The sequence below is a fragment of the Theobroma cacao genome, chromosome 9 (assembly GCF_000208745.1).
Source record: "Theobroma cacao cultivar B97-61/B2 chromosome 9, Criollo_cocoa_genome_V2, whole genome shotgun sequence".
Lineage (NCBI taxonomy): Eukaryota > Viridiplantae > Streptophyta > Magnoliopsida > Malvales > Malvaceae > Theobroma > Theobroma cacao.
In genome coordinates this window covers 7,016,762-7,030,712 of record NC_030858.1, presented here as the reverse complement: position 1 = coordinate 7,030,712, position 13,951 = coordinate 7,016,762, and positions in this window count along the sequence as shown.

Genomic DNA, 13,951 nt, shown 5'->3' with positions numbered 1-13,951 from the left:
AGCAACAGCAAGGAAATTCTGTTGTAGTAGTAGCCCAGGATTCGTGTTGGATAGTTTATATCATCCATTTAATTTGTGGGTTACGTTTTCATGGGGCCTGTTTTTTGGACTTAGGCAAATGCCCATAAAAGTTAGGGGACCATTTACGAAGCTGTTAACACGTTCTATCTCGGTTTAGCTTGTGTGAATTGAATTGTACCACTCATTTCTCTGTTTTTTTTTTTTTTTTATAAAAGAAATTTAGCAATAATGATTTATAAAGCAGTTCACTTTTTTTAAATTCGATGTCATTAATGATATACAGTTAGAATTGCTTTATGAAGACTGTGAATTGCCCAAACTATAAGGCATCCTTGAAGAAGTGGTCCAGACCAACAAATTATCTATCAGTTCACATGAAAATATATATATATATTGGGTTCTTTGAAAATGATATATAACATTGATTGAAATATCCTTCAATTTTATTGGAATATTTCACGTCCAAAAGAAATTTTTAAAGGACCAAAGAAAGGCAAAAGGAACCACAAATTGTGACCCTTGTCTGGCCCTCATCGGCATTAATGATTGAATATTTTTTTTCTTTGAAGGGCAGTGGGGAAACCACGTGACAAGTTGGAAGCAGATTGCATTATGTTGACGACTAAAAGACTTGGCTACACACTTTTTTCTTTATTTTGGTGAGGCCTCAGACCTAGAGCCAGAAGCCATTGCTGCAGGCCCAACACCATGGGCTACATAACAACTCCAGTGGGCTGAAAGAAACCTGTATTTAAATGTTGTAAGCATGGCCAGGTAATGATTGAATCTTAGCATCGCTACCTTCATTGCTTATTATCTTTTTCTTCCTTATACTCTTTTTTTTTTTCCTACCCAAAAGTGTTAGCTGTCCCACTTTGATAATTTTAAGATTTAGTTTTGCAATTGGATCATAATTTGATGTGGGACGCAAATTATGATTTTGGGGAAAAAAAAGAGAGAAAAAGTTAATTATTATTAATGCACTCTCCTTTTTTTAATTATTTGTTGCAAGACATGGGATTTTTATCACATTGATGGAGTTAACCAAATGAGGTCCAATATAGTACAATATAGTACCTATAATATAGTACTTTATACAATTAAGTAGGCTACGTAATTTTATTTATATAGGCCTCGAAGGATCCTTGAGCCTTGGTGAAAGGCACAAAAGAAAATTAATATTTAGAGTTTTAGACATGCTTCTTACTTGAAGCAACTAGATAATTAACAACTACCTAATTAGGTTTTAAATTAACTTTGAATGTTAAATTCATTCTTATTACAGACAGGAGAATAAAATAATTAAGATGCATTTTCAAATTTCATCAGATAATAAAAGGATTGATGTTATCAATGACAAAAAAAAAAAAGAAAAAAGAGAGAGAAGAGCATGTTAGTATATAAGATGTTCTTTTTCTATTCTTAGATACTTAATATTATTATTTTTTCTATATTATTTTGTTAATTTTTCACATTAAAAAGTATATTGAACATCTGTATTAAAATTTTAACACAAAACATATTAAAGTAGAGTTTTTATTTTAATTCTCATAAAAATCAAAGATTGACAAAAATTTAAAAATAAAAAGAATAAAAATTATTGATCAGTACGACGGGTCCGGCAATCGATCATTGACGACAAAGCCTAATTCAATATCATAATGAAACACAAATCACATGATGCACATGCATTATCGTGGTGAATGATTTTGACCTTCCAAGAGAAACCAAACGTTATGTTCCTGTCACTATCTTTAGAGAGTATAAAGTTTGAATTATGTGTGTTTTGCTAACACAAACGCTGGAAAGTTAAGGGTGGCTCTCGACGAGTCTCAGTTATTTGATTGATCAGATTCAGCCTACAAGGCTACAATTCAGAAGAATACATGAGAAAGTTACAACAGGCAATAGCCAATGTAGGCGGTCCACACTCCAGAGTGCAGACTGGATGAAATATTATAGTATCTAAAATGGACCGTTGCAACTTTTATCAGTAATTTGTTTTATCAAAGCATTACCTCTGCCTTGATTTTTTATAAAATCACAACCGATGTAGGTGGAGCAATTACTCAATTTAATTTCTATTTCAATCAAGGAGAAAATAATTACAAAACCCAAAATCCTCCTGCTCTTGTATTTATTAGCTGGCCTTTCACTTTTATCAGAGAGCTTTTGAAAGGGTAGAAAGAGTTTTTAAAAGCACTGGTTTTAAACGCAATTTTTAATTTTTTTTTGGGTACAAGCAGTTTGAAACTTTGGCTCTACCCAGCTGGGACCAAACCAAAATATACCAACCACTTACTTGCTATGAATGATCAAGGACCAGTTTTTATCATTTGTGAAACATGTAAAATGTGCTCATCATCTATCATCTGTTTCCAATCTAAGCGGTGTTCTTAAGCAAAGTTTGCCTTTGTTCTTAAGGTTCGTTTATTTTGCAGTAAAATATTTTTCGAAAAATGTTTTTAGGATTTATGATTATTTGGAAGACAAAAAATTAATTTCAAATGTAAAACATTTTACGAGTCAACAGAGTTAATCACCAAAAATGTCTTACGCCCTTGAAGGGCGTAAGACATTTTCCAAAAAACAATAAAAACACTTTTATATTAAGTTATGAATATAAGTTTAATCAATATTAATATTTAACTTAAAATATTAAAAAAAATATTAATAATTAACTTTAAAAAAATTAATTTAAAATATTAATATTTAAATTATACAACACTATTAAAATTAAAAAAATATTTTTAATGAAACCATTCAAGACAATGAAAATTTTTTATTTATAAATGGAATAAATCTTACTAATAATTATAATAAAAAATATTTCAATGATCATCTTTTGATAAATACACATTGATAAAAGGTTTAAATCTTACTAATAATTATAATAAAAAATATTTTAATGATCATTTTTAATGAATTCATATTTATAAGTATAGATTTTGGATATTTTACATAATTGATGAATATTTATTTTTTTATATTTATAATAAAAAAGTGATAAGATGAATTTTTTTTTAAAATTACAGATATGTGGTTAAATGTTTAGGAAATATCATTATTGATTTTGTACATTTTTATTTTTAATCCAAATTAATTAAAATAATTCATAGGCAAAATTTGCCTTTGTTCTTAATGGGAGTTTCTATACTTTGCGAAGGGGATTGATATGCTCCATTAAATTGGTAGGTGGTGGTCCCATTCGCATATGCCAAGTTGCCTCCAGAAGACACGAGAATTATATGTACAAGGAATTGAGTTCTTATCCTATTCTCACCTTTCCTATTTTCTTTTATTATATTAACGAAATTGTAATTGAAATTCACTTTTATAAAATTCGCCAAGATTCTCTACTACGGATTTGAGAAATGGCATTGAGAGAGAAGACTACGTAGCATTCTCATATATGGGAGTTTCTTTTGGCAACTTGATTCTATTGCCGCAGTGTGTGGGATGGACGCATTTTCTGTTTCAATAACTCTGAATATTCGTCAAGGAATGACTTAAATTCGGATTAAACCAAGTTTCTTGTAATGAAAGGCAACATAAACATCTCAAAGTTCCATTCTAGTGATTGAACATGTCAACAAAAAGGGTGCTGATCAGATATTGTCCGACAAACCTCTTTATTTACCAAACTTATAAATTCTAAGATGCCCTCTTTATGTATAAGAAGCAATGGGTTTTCTTTTTCAATTAGTCAATGTTTCAATGTCTTTGGTAACCCTGGTGGTAGTTTGTCATCCTCCCATATTGAGCTTGCCTTGTCTGATGCAGATGTTTTTAGGTTGAAGTGGTGATTTTTAGGTTAGTCTTGATTTGGGATTAACAGAGTCATTGATGGAGACTAAGAAAGTTTATATCTGGGTCCCATATACATGCCATAGTTAATGGAGGCTTCTGATCACATGCAGCTAGCATGCACTGACAAACGTTGAATTATAAACACATGTAATGCCAGATCCATTCTTGCATTGCTTGGAACGTTCAGAAAACTTCATGCTGAATCAAATCTCTCAACGGCCACATATTGCGCATAAAATTAGTTGTGAAAGAGGCAAATGAACTTATGAAGAAATTGAGGCTTGATTCCTTTAGATACCGTGTTATATATATGCATAAATTTAATGTAATAATTTGGCTCCAATATGCAGATATACTTCTTCCTTTGCATACATCTGATTTGTTCTTTACATTATTCCAAGAAATGTAATCATATAAAATCTTTATAATCTTGAAATCACATGGGTATGGGTTAATTTCTAACTCTCCAATTTAGCTTTCCAAAAGTTGATGATGAAGGAAAAGTTATGATCATATTTGAAGTGTTTATACGAGCTGCAACATCAGGACATATTCCACCGTATACCTTTGTCTTAGTAACAATGGGAAGCACTTATGTGTTGCTTATTGGGTGGAGAGCACTATTGATATGCATTTTCCCTGATGAAACAAAGAAGAAGAATGATGTATACGGACGTGGCAGTCCGTTTGAACCATTTGAGTTGCTTATATCATTGGTACGAAGATGGTAACGTTGACAACACAACATCTGCCCTGAGGTTGCTTCCTGGAGACATCAATTTTTGCAAATTTTATGTATACCTTGTACTAATCTGCTATAGTTATAACAGGTTAGAGAAATCTCTTATTAGTTTTTGATTTCCAAACTTCAAGGTTGTAGCATGATGATACACTCCTGTGAATGTTTTATTTGTGGTAATTAGCATTAAAAGTGTAATGATAGTTTCTCTAAAAAAAATATTTGAAGTGTTTAATTCAACCATATGGATCCAAGATATATATAGAGTTCATGAGACGTTAAGAAGTTTCAACTTAAAAAATTTCATATTCCATAAATGTGAACAACATCTTGTAAAATTCTATTTTCTTTATCCATCTTTCTTTTTTTGAATGTCTTAAAATCATGCCCTCTTTTCTCTTTTAAACACCCAAATTTTTTCCCTTTTTATATTTAAAATTATTTTTCATGATTTTTCAAAAACTTTTTGGAATTGAACATCAATTTTATAAAAAAAAAATTTAAATTTTAATGTGTCAATTACACTAAGGTAATAATAAAAAAAAAACTTCTTATATTTTGTAAATGTCAAAGAGATATACATTTTCTTTAATAAAGGAAGTATATACGGAAAAAAAAGAAGAAGAAGAAGAAGAAGAAAAAGACACCCTTATCGATCAAGATTCAATGTTCTCATTGCTGGTTACTTAACATCCAGATGCAACTAAAAAGAAGGAACAAAGGAGAAATGACATAAAAGAAAAGGGGGGAGTATGAACTGATGAAAGATCAGATGCTGGCAAAATCTGGAGCTCGTGCAACTTAATTGATTCTGATAATATATAGCACTATTTAAAAAATTTGTCGTTTTGTTGTACTATATTTGAATGCATTCAATCATGATTCAGACATATATGTATATAATATTATTTTTCCCTTGTATTGATTGGCAGGTGAAGCTTAAAGCAACCGCTCTTTTCTTTTGAGGAACTATCTAAATCAAGATAGTCACATGAGATTTGACCCTCAAGAACACTACACTCCACATGATGGGATGAACCTCTTCTCAGACTGAGTGACTGGATTTCCTATGTATGAAAATTTGCCTCTGCAAATTGCAATTGAAAATCATTGCCTAGAAAGATGGAGAGGAATTCAAGGGATAGAAGGATCAAGACATTGAATTCTTATTGGTAACGTGGCACTATCTTGATGTTCCAGACCACTTGGGATAAAGACAGCTACTGCCTTCTAGGCCTCATAAACAACTGATCAGCTCCCTCCGCAAGATTTATTTAGCCAGTGACAGCAGACAGAGAAAGAGAGAAGCGAAGCAGAAACTAGGTCACCCCCGACCGGCAAAAATTTTTTTGCAAGAGAGAATGTTAAATGTGCTTCTAGCATGCAATAGAAAACTACAACCAAGTTAGCAAATTATACATTAATTACACAGTAAAGCTAACTAGTAAATTGCTCCAAAAGAAAAGAAGAAAAACTTTTCAGACCTATGAAATGGAACGGAGAGTCCTACCCACGGCCAACAAAGTAGACAGAGAGCTGCAGAGTCCTCGCCATTAGATTCTGTATTTGTTTTGGCTTTTTCACTTCCTTCAAAGTTGTACGTACTACATGCAGCAGCCAGCCCCCAGCTACTTGGTTAAAGTAAAAAACCTGCACACTTTTCAAGATGCAATTTATGTTTTGTTGCAGTGAAGGAGGCGGGGATTTTCTGTTTCCTGTTTTCAAACTTTTATTTTGATACTTTCTGTTCGTGTAGATGTTAAACTTAAATGGGCATATTATCAAAAGAACAACTAGGGATTACTAACTCCCTAGTCCTTTTCTTTACTAATCCTTTATAAAAAAACCGAGGAATAATAAAAGCATTGTTAAGGGTGGGTTTCTTTAAGAAGGAAACTGTGAAATGAAGGAAACATATATATATATATATATATATATATATATAGCTCATATCAAATTAAATACCCATCACTTAAGTTCGAGATGCAATAGAGTTTCAAATAAAAATGTAATTTCTCTTTCTTTTGAACTCTGTGTCTTCCATTGTCCTCTAGGTTGCCACATTTCTGATTTCTAGCCTTCAATACTTAAATTCACATTTCTTCTTATGGATTATGTAGTAGGGATTTTAAAAGTTACATTTGTTAAAAAGGTGTGGTATGTGAAAAGCTTATAGTCTAACTCAAGAGTAAAATTCTTGGTCGTACCTTTTAAAAAGTTTTCATTTTCATTAATAATCTTTCAATTGCAGCCTTTCATATTGAAATGTTTCATAAATTTGTTGATATGATTCATCCATCATTTTCCATGGCTAAAGTATTTTAAATTTGACGAAAATGTACATGTTTGCTACAAATGCAGCATGCCACATGTCAAGTATATAGTGGGGTGTCTCATATTTGCCACATGGTATGCCACATATCACCAATTACATGTGTACAAAAAATTACGAAATTAAATTTTAATTGCTTGATTGATGATAGAGTATATAAACTCATTTACCTAAAGTTAAAAAATAAAATGTTACCATTAAAAAGTTGTAAATAAAATAAAAATTTTAAAAGTAACAAATGAAACACAAGTGAAATTTTCCCTAATTTAAAATAAAATAATATTGTATATGTACCACCTATAACCTTTACAACCTCAGTTAATGTTGGTTTTACGTATATCACTAACTAATCAATCCTAGAAAAGGTTGGACATCATATAACAAAAAACTTAAGACTCAAGACTAAGCTAATAAGTAAGGATTTAACAACATTGACAGACATCATAGTCTATGTGAATGCTATTTTGGTTGTCAATTAATAATATGGTACAAAATAATTTCTAGAATTTATATTTAGACATGCTTTATATCCACGACTCTTAAATGGTGAAACAAACTAGATTTGTGAACAATTTAAGCTTGATTTGTTGGCTATTAACTCTCCTCACAAGAGTTAATGTCGATTAAAGTTCGAATCTCGACTTTCTTTTTCAATATATTTTAAAGGTGCCTTAAAAATCACCATCTTGATTCCTTATGTAAATAAGGGGAACCTTGTGAGTTCTGACTAAACATTGTGGTCCATCACCTAGCTAGATTCAATTCTGGGTATTCCTCGCCCCCAACATTCCCTTGTTTAAAAGAGATTATCGGTACATATACATTTAAAATTTCGTACTGATAGTTTTATTGTTTTTATTTTTTTAGGTATCAAATAGTTTTATTGCTTTTATATCATATTGTTCACAGTATAACCTAATTGACAGCTATGCATATCTAGCATGAAGAAAATTCCATTTCCATGTCTTGTTTCTTCAACCAATTAGCTACTTAAAGCAATAGTACTTTTCCAGCACTATAGTCTTTGGTATCTTTTTCTCTTTTCCTCAACCCAACAAAAAGTGCTCCAGCTGCAAACTATTTCCTTCAATGAACACCAAAAATAATAAAAAAAATTCCTATTCTCTTTTTTCTTTTGTAATTTTGCTCCATACCATTCAATAAGTGCTGCTAGAGAGACATGAGGCTCCACTGGGCACTATATAGGTTGACTGGTTCTTGTTCATTTCTTTTGTGCAAGGATAAAGCCTATTCATATAGGACCAGCATCTTATTCGGTGCACTTAAATCTCAATTATCTCTTAGGGAGCACTCCCTCTCCTTGGAGGAAAATTTTCCAATAACTTCCCTAATAAACTTCTGGTTTTGGCCAAAGATCCAAAGATTGCCAAGGGCAATGTTTTTTTTTTTTTTTGGCTTCTTTTCATGAATTTGGCAGACAAAAATAGCATTTATTGAAAGATCTACTAGTCACAAGGAACTTTAGATTGGCTTTCAGGAACTGGTCGATCTTTCGTTGAAGCTAAATTTCAGAATTTGATTTCCAGAACTTTTTCAAATCATCTAATTTTTCGTTCTCTTTTCTTGTCGGGCCAAAGGTAGGCACAAAAATAATGATATGATTTGTAAATATTACAAATTTTTGAGGTAAAAATTTTAATGTCTCACAACCGATACTTTCAACTTTCTCTTTAAAACATTTCAGTTGATTCTAATCTAAATTGAACATTTAAATGTTTGTTAGTGATATTAGGTAGTGGGACTTAAAAAAGTTATCCAGTTATCATATTTTGCACTTAAGCATTTGGTTTAGTGGTTGTTGTATGTTTTTCTTATTTAAAAAATAAGGTTTCTTTCCTAAATCAAGAAAACTCTAACATATACCACTTTACTTTTTTTTTTTTTATGTTAAGCCAAATACTTGATAATTCCAAAACACTTGAGTACCAGGGTGCTGCAACACATACAAACATTTATCACATTTTACCCATTGCCTCCCCTCCTAATCAGTCCCTTTTACAGCCTCACCCTTACGTAGATACATAACACTGGTTTGTCTTAACAGACCACACCCCTCACACAGTTCTTTTTTAAACAAGCAAAGCCACAAAAGTTTAATGCAAATTATAAGTTAGTAAGCATACTGCTTGAAAGGTATAAATACTTAAAAGCATAAATCTGAGAATTTCAAGTTTTTTGAAGCGTTTATGTATATTTTTGGCTATACCACTCTAGATCAAACCTTGAAGAGGTCTTGTATGCCTTTGAGACTATCTGGATAGTTTTGAAAACCTCTTTAACCACATGATTCTTATGATTTTGATTATGGTTCCAAGACTTCATATTTTGCTGAAATTGTGTTTATGTAAACATTCCACCAATTAGCATGTTCCCTTTCCCCGTGTCTACTCACCGGGTTTTATAATGCACACATGAAAGCTTTATCTATTTTTCAAAGCCATAGCTTGTTGGGTCGCTATTCAGTGGGGAGGTCACTATACATTGTGTTGGTAGGTCCATGGCATCTTAGTCGACCTTAATTATATCTCAGTCGACCTTATCTTTTCTGAGTCCACTCCATTGACAAAAATCAAACTTTTATTTGTGTTTATGGATGTTGGCTACACTTTATGTTTAGCCATTGTATGATATATACTATCTAAATTGTAAATAAGTATTTACTATGTGAATGCTTTCGCATATTTTGATAGATCTTTGTGTTTTACGAGACAATATTTTAGTTCGATTCTGTCTGTTATTATTTAAGGCTTGCTTAGGCTGAGTGGGCTCAACCTACAAGGACCTTGCATCGGTCATGACCTCGAGATTGGGTCATGATAGCTTGTTGTTATATGTTTACTATTATATTTCTTTAATGTGATGTGCCTACTGTGTGCTCTAATTGCCCATATAGATTTGAAAAAGATGCGAGGATTATTGGACCTTCAATATATATATATATATCTTATTCTGATTATTCGAATCTGTCTATTGCTATCTGAGATTTGCTTGGGTTGAGTAGACTTAGCCTATAAGGCTTTTGAGCCATTCATGGCCCCGAGATTACATTGTGACAACTTGTTATATGTCTACAGTTATATTTTTTTACTGTGATGTGTCTATTGTGTGCTTTGATTGCCCAATCAAATTTGAAAGAGATGCAAGGATGATTGGAGTTTCACCACTCAATTGCATTAACAGTCTTATTTCGATGAAGTTGCACATAATATTGCAAGGAAGGTCCTTTAAATATTTTTATGTGTGTTTGCCTCAAGTTTTCAATTTTCATAGGTTCAATAGCTAAACTTTGAAAATTTAAGTTAAAGAATAGCAGTTTTTGTGTTATTTTCCAAGTAAATTAACATCGTTACCCCATATGGAAACGAAAGAAGACCTCAAGGCGTTAAGTGGGATAAATAAAAGCATAAGGTCCTAAGTGGGAAAACATCAAACCACAAGGGGTCTTATTGAAGTTTACCCATTTAGATTTTGCTTGTGTCACTCACATATGCTCCTAAAAGGATTATTTTGATTTACTTTAAGAACAGGTATTTGAGAATATGACTTTGGGTGACAAGTTAATTGTGATGATCATAAGTCTTAAGGTTGTGAGAATTAAAATGTTTGATGGGTTTGTTCGCTCTTTGGGTGGGGTGACATATGTCCTAAGGATGTGTAAGAATCTAATATCATTGAGCCTATTTGACTCCAACAAGTATGGGTTTTTTGCTGATAAGAGAGTGGGAAAAGTCATACAAGGTGACATGAGGGGAAATTTGAATAATGGTTTGTATTGTTTAAAAGGTGAGGTCTCAAAAGAATGGGAACTGTGCATAAGGGATGGTAGCTAATAAAGTGAGGTTTTATTTATCAAAGAGGACTTGAAAGGTTTCAATGGTGTATATGATCGTCAAAAGACAAAAAATCTTGCCAATGTTGGTGAATTTGAAGGATTATCGAGGTCCCTTTTCAAAGTCAAGCAATGCCATTGACTTGATGGCTACACATTTGCATTGACTGTTTGTGGAATCGAGTGTTGGACCATACTTGATTCGTTATGAGTAATCGAGGTAACTTTGATGGCTAATGGATTACAAAGTTTTGTTCTTTAAAGTAGGTGGAGTTGGAAATTTGTGTTTGAGTTGAACTAGTGGAAGAAGTTTAAGCGGTTTGAATTCAAGTTTAAGGTAGAGATTTGTTTGAGTTGGGGTTGATTTGAATTCAAAATCTTATTTCACTAGGATTGTAGTTTGTTCCAACATTGAGTAGTTTGTATTATTTTAAACTTCCTTTTCCACATTGAGTTCTAATCATATTATACATTCAACTTTTATATTATAAAAGTAAATCTCTAAACTTTAAAAGAGCAAATAATGCTTTAGGAGCCCTATAGAAGGAACACCTTATAACTTTGTCTTTTGCTTTAGGTGGAGCTAGAGTGGATGTGAGTTAGTGTTCTTGTGTGGCTATTGAGATTAAGTGTACAAAGTATCTTTAGGTTAGTTTAAGAAATCATTGCGAGAGATTTTATTTTATTTTAATTTCTTAATAGTAGAAAAATTGTTCCACTCTGTAGATGTAGATAAGAGGTCGAATTATGTAAATTTTTGTATTTTTTTATTTGTTTGATTTTTTTAATTTTTATTTTTATTTTTTTGAGTAATTTTCATGAAATTTTCTATAATATAATAAATTCTGACTTGGAAAACCATGAGTTATTAAAAATGGTGATTGAGCTGACTCTTCAAGAGAAATTTTGTCAAGCTTCTGGTGGCAGCTATTAGGGCGGTTGACAAACAGAGTTGGGACAAATTTATTTCTATAGCTAGCCACCAAAGGAGCAAATTAGCAAAATCACATAATTGAAAATAAATAATCAATTTGACAATTAACATCGAATAGCCCTTGATTTTGACAGATGAAGAAAAGTACATTAAACGCTCTCATCTCCTATTTATGTTTTAACCACATATGATATGTAGATCTCACCTGCAACAATGAAGATAACAATACTGTGTTACTAGAAGAGACAGAATTCGAAGATATAAAATGAAGGGAAGTAAAAGAAAAATTTAGGATAAAATTATGACTAATTAATAACTTTAGTTTAACGTGTGGCGGTTAAATTTTTAAGTTTTACAAGTAAATTTAGATAATTGAACATGCATAATTTTTTTTTTATAATTGGAGGAGGGGGGATTCGAACTCTACTCAGGTACTTGTTTCATGTAATCCAACAAAACACGAGCTAGAAAATCTAGACAAAATTTGTAGCTCTACATGCTATAATGTAGAGACTTCAATAATTCAACTATTAGTACTTTATTTGTGTGGATAAAAAGAATTAAGCGTATGCCTGTATATTTGAAATAATATTAGTAGGAAAAATCTAACCCCACCAAACTGTAGGAAAACAAAAGGATTGTAATGACTATAATATTATACATATGCTATGCTTGATGATTATTTATTGCACCAGACATAGAAAGGGACCCAAGCCTAACCAGCATTGCTCAGCCTATATTATCAAGTTGCCTAGGTGGATAAAGAAGAGATCCTAATAATTGTCGGCTCTCTCATTTTTTTTGTGGCCTTATATATTTTGAGGGCTTTTATTGTGCTTGTCTCTTCTATTTCTTTTTAACTATAATTAAGTAATTAAATTCTTGTGGCCAGAAGTTCTATTCTAAAATACACAGCCAGTTTTTGGGCTTGTGCTTGAATAAAAATTTCTTCTACTCGACAATTTCTATTTTGACATAATATTTGAAAAAATTCTTAAATTATTTAAAAAAATTTAAAATTTTTATTATTATTTTATTACGTTTAATCAAATTTTGTATTTTTATTTTAGGTCAAATAGGCCCTTATGACTAATACTTGACTAATTACCATTAGTTAAAATATTATTTGTCCTTTTATATTCATGTAATACTGATGTGAATGGTGAAAATGTCACATAAAAATGTCATCATACTATATCAACATGATATGTCATCATCCATTATGACATGTCAATATGCCACGTCAGAATTAGCCAACCATTATCAAAATAAAAAATATAAGAATATGATTGAACACAATAAAAAAAAGAGCTTATTTAAATTTTCTTAAATAGTTTAATGTCTTTTTTAAGTATTATGCTTTCTATTTTTAAAATATTGACCATAGCATTTGTGTTTATATATATTTGTAGTGTTGTCACATGCCTATATTGAATAATTAATTATGTTAATTTAATGATTATAGGGGTAAATTTTCATCTATTGTTCTTATCTTTTATTTCGGTTTCACTTTAATTTTAACTTTGGAATTGTTATATTTGGGTTTCTAAGCTTTTAATATGTTTTCATTTTAATCCTTTTGTCAAATTATTCATTAAAATTAATGCAATGTCAGTCTTGCGACTAGTCTGGCCTTTTTAAGGGAATTTCAGTAATGAGATTTCTTGTTTGTAAAAACAGGCTTGTTTGCTAAAGTGATTTTTCGGTTCTTACTTGGGGATGCGATCTTCTTTTATATTGTTTCCTGTGCTTTGAAATTGGTAGTGAACGTTGTTCTCATGATATGGTATGCTATTTATTCTTAAAGACAAAAGGGATTATATTTACTGAGCAAAAAAAAAAAGAAAGAAAGGGATTATATTAGACTACGTGTAAGTACAAGACAATCGGTAAAGTCTAGGAAGTGGAAAACTTTGAAAATCAGCTAAGAATAGAAAATCCCCCGAAAGTACCTCGCCCACAACTCAAAATCTCAAGCAGGTCAAGCACATTGAATGCAACTTGAAAAAAGCTCTTCAAGATGAAAGATGGCCTTTAGAAACTGTTATGAAAACTACCCAAGAAATAATAGAAATAAAACTTAGAGAAATTAAGCAAATAAAAAACAGAAGAATTTATGTGATTTGGCCCTTTGCCTACATGTGAAACAATTCTACTACTATTGAAAAATTAAAACACAATGACCTTTATGATTTTCAAACCAACTCAAGATCTCTTGTATATTCTCTCTCAATAGCCTCCTAAGAACACGCATACTCACTCAAA